The sequence below is a fragment of the Fukomys damarensis genome, unplaced genomic scaffold (genome assembly GCF_012274545.1).
Source record: "Fukomys damarensis isolate Sample0158 unplaced genomic scaffold, DMR_v1.0_HiC HiC_scaffold_5, whole genome shotgun sequence".
Classification (NCBI taxonomy): domain Eukaryota; kingdom Metazoa; phylum Chordata; class Mammalia; order Rodentia; family Bathyergidae; genus Fukomys; species Fukomys damarensis.
In genome coordinates this window covers 49,760,634-49,764,993 of record NW_022900917.1, presented here as the reverse complement: position 1 = coordinate 49,764,993, position 4,360 = coordinate 49,760,634, and positions in this window count along the sequence as shown.

Sequence of the window (4,360 nt, the reverse complement as noted above, 5' to 3'; positions counted from 1 at the left end):
TTTTTTTTTTTTTTTTTTTTAGTACTGGGAATTGAACTCAGGTCCTTCACACTGAGCTACCTCCCCTGCCTGTCCTTTTACTTTTTGTTTTGTTTTGTTTTTTTCCTGTTTTGAGGCTAGGTCTTGTTAAGTTGACTAGGCTGAGGTGAAACTTGTAGTTGTTCTGCCTCAACTTCCCAGAGTTCTGGATTTCCAGGTGTGTGCCATCATGCATGCCTTCATAACTGTTTTTGAATCTATTCTCTTGTTTGTTCCAGTTGGTAGCCGCATGTTTTTATTTGATAGATCATTTCTACCTGAGTTATGGAGACAGAAAGTGGAAAGGTTCACCCAGACTTCCATGATAGGGCTTTAAGTAGAGGCATAAAGGGAATTTCTTCTGGTTGCCTGCCTCCACCTTTGGCTTCTGCAATTAGAAGAAGAGGCAGTAGAGGTGGTCTGGCAGATTTGGAGTTTCCACTGTGTATTTTGTCAATACAGGGATTGGGCAAAGAACCCACTGCTACAGAGCAAGGACTGTGGGTGACCTCTGCTTCCACATCAGTCTTTGTTAGGGAAAGGTAGAGAATAAGATACATGGGTTAATATTAACATGTTGCCTACTCTTCCTGCTGTTCTCAACTTTAAAAGCTTTTTTTTTTTTTTTTTTTTTTTGTACGGTGTTGATGTCCGGGGATTGAACTCGGGTCCTTGCGCTTGCAAGGCAGGCCACCGAACCGCTGAGCTAAATCTCTGGCCCTTTCAATTTTAAAAGTTAGTATGTCTAAGAAAGGATACATAATTTTTGGTAATTAATTTTCCTCCTGGTTCTGCAGCATGCTTGGGAGACTATTTTAACCTTTAAAGTACACTGTGGGGCTGGGGATTTAGCTCAGTGGTTCGGGCGCTTGCCTCACAAGCTCAAGGACCCGAATTCAGTCACCAGTACCAGAAAACAAAAAACAAAACACATAAAAAAGTACACTTTGTTCCCTTTTATCCTTTTGAAAGAAACCCATAGCATTTTAGAAATCTGTTTATCTTTGAATATAATTATAGATGTGCATATTATTTCAACATACTTAAGAACATCTTTAGTATAAATACTAATCAAGTAGGTACTGAGAAGTCCCTTAAATAATTATAAGCATGCTTTTAATTCTCAAAGCATTGCCTGCCAGTGCACTAAGTAAATAATAAAATGAATTTGAGCACAGATATACAGTTAAAAAATATATCTTAGTTTGTGATGTATTTTTAAATGTGTGGTCCTAGCAGTTACTTTATTTATGAGTGGAACTAGCAGTGTGTTGAAACCAAAGTCTCTATTTCAGTACTTTATATTCTTGTGTACTTGACCTTGATTATGCTTGAAATTTGGCTTTGCCAATTGTAGATATATTGATCTGGTCAGAAAAATGATGTGGACTCATCCTGAAAATTTCAAAATCTAGGTTAAATTAAGGCACAGAACCCTCTGCCCTTTAAATGTGTTGAGGCACAGAAAGACCAAAAAAACTTTAAAATAACAGTAATAATCATAAAGACTAGCTAATAGCTATTGAACATTTCCATTTGGCTAGGTATTGTACAGAGTGGTTGTGTGTGTGTGTGTATGTGTGTAAATGTGTATATGTGCGTGCACTTCCACATTCAGGATTGCATTGAGGATTGAGCCTGGGGCTTTGCACATGATACGCACAGGCTCTACCACTGAGCCATACTATGCTGAGTATTTTAATGGATTGGTTCATTAACTCCTCAGAACAACTCCCAAGTATTCATATAATTGCTATCCCCATTTTAACAGTTAAAGAGACTTCAGAGGGCTGAGGGGTTAAGTTGCTCAGGGTCAGACAACTCTGTAAGTGGTGAAAGAGGATTTTAAATCCAGATTGGCAACACTCCAGAATCTGCCTGCAAAACTTTGTGCTAATATTGCCACCTAGACCAACTCTGAAACTTGTTATCAGATAAACAAAAATGCATTAAAAAGCTAGGAACAGGGCCAGGGATTTAGCTCAGTGATTCCTCCACCTGCTTTGCAAGCACTGTCCGGGTTCAACCCCTGGTACCAAAAACAAAAACAACCAAAAAAGTCAGAAACACCCTTAATAATATACCCTCTTACTATATAATATTAGCCCAGCTTATTTCTGTTCTTACTTACTGTTTATGCCTGCTGTATTTATCCAGGGATGTCTTGGTACCTAAGATGAATTGGGTCTGCTTTTCACCCTTAAGATCCTTTATCTCCCACAAAGGTGAGGACAGTTATTTTTGTGGTGGTATGTTGGCTGAAAACTTTAACCATCAGATCAGGGTGTGAATCATAAAAATGGACATAATACTACAACTGTCCAGGGTATAGTGAAGATTAATAAGTAAGGTGCTCTACCAGAAGCACTTGGTAGATCAAATGTCATATTTATTGAGCAGTTATTATATTTTTAAAAGATAAAGTCTTGCTGGGCCAGGGATTTAGCTTAGTGGTTCTGCTGCCTGCTGTGAAACCACAAGGTCCCAAGTTTGATCCCCAGTACCAAAAAAAAAAAAACCAAAAAAGATCTTGCTTTGAAACCCAGGCTAATCTTGAATTTGCTATGTGGCCCACATAGCAGTTGATTTTTGATCATTAAACATCAAATCATGTGGTTTTTTTTTTTTGAGATAGGGTCTTACTGTGTAGTTGAGACTGACCTGGAACTCACTATGTAGCCCAGGTTGGTCTTGAACTCACTGCCTCAGCCTCCCAAATGCTGGGATTACAGGTGTGCACCGCTATGCCCAGCAAAATCATGTGTATTGATTTTGTTTTTAATTAAAAAGTTTCCCAAACCATAATCCTAAGTTATGATTAGAGAAGAATGAGTAGCCAGCATTGATGATTGATAATACAGTTTTCACTTTTCTTAGGGGTTGATATTTGAAAATGAAAAAAAAAAAGTGTGTGTGTGTGTGTGTGTGTGTGTGTATACCAAAAAAAACCAATGTTGAGAGAGCAGTTCTTTCTCTCTAGCTATAAAGCTATTGTCTACGCTTTTGAATTCTGGCTATTTTTCCAGAGAACTTATCATTCCTTCTTTTTGACAAAGCTGTGATTCTGCAAATACAGTGGGTGGTGAATCTTAGACAATGATCATTGTGCACATGTTCAGTCAGTTTACTACAATATTAGAATTTGTGATTCAGAGAGAGACCATAGTGTGTTCTCAAGGTCTGTAGGGACTTCAGGTTCTCAAGTCTCAGAACACTTGGCTCAGTCAGTCCTTATTTCCTGACTTCCATTTACTACGTTAGAAGACAAGAAGGGATCTAAACCCAGAGTACATTTGGGGTTGGGAGTCTGGGATGAGTGGCAGCCACAACATGAAAATGTTTCTGTCCTTAGGAAAGGGAAAATACTGAGGTAGCTTCCCCAAAATTGCAGTGTTATCCACACTGGCACAGAGACAGAAGAGATGCAGTGCAGACAATTTTCATTATGTCTTACCCTATTTTAGTTTCACCAAAAAAATGACTCAAAGGAAATCATAAATGTGTTAATAAGTAAACAATTGATATTTGTGGATTTATGCTATTCTTCCAACTTTACTGCAAGGTTGAAATTATATAAAAATCAGAAGTGTTAAGCATAGTGATGGACTCTTAAGTGATTGATCTGAATTGTGACTTTTATGGAGTGTGAACTTTGTGCAAGTTAGCATTTTGTTAAGCTGTGTACACAAACTGTTTCCCCTGAATCCTGAAGTAGGATTAGTTAAAATGCTGAGGGAGGAACATTAATTGCCATTTTACAGATGATAGAATGGAGTTTTAGAGATTGTTTAATACATTTGCTCAAGCTCACAGCTTTTATGAATACACTAGACTCAAATAAGGACTGACTACTTTAACAGCCTCTAGCAGTAACTGCTGTGCAGAAGTTGTTTTGGGTGGCCCGTCAAAATAACCTACATCTTAGAAGGGAAGGAAGAACAGAGATCAAGATTTTACAGTGCTTTCTAGAGCAGCTCCTGGAGAGAAATTGAGAGGCTGAAAGTTGCTTATTAGCGGATTGCAGTCATTGAGGCCTCTTTTCCTGAGGTGCCACATCTTATCAGTGGCAAACACTTTCAACCTAAAAGACACATGCTCATGGCAGAACTTACTGTGTTCTAAGCCTGCTTTCATTGATCACCCCAAGCACAGCCAACATTATTTTGTTTATTATAGAATTTGCTTTAGTCAAGGTCCTCACTTAAGTTTATCTAAGATACAGTTCTTGGAATTGTAGAATCTTTCTTGATGCAAATGACTAGAGTTGCCTAGGATACTACTTAGAAACCCAGGATGCTGTGTAGCCTACTGATTACAGTACACAATTCTTGTGTGTGTGTAT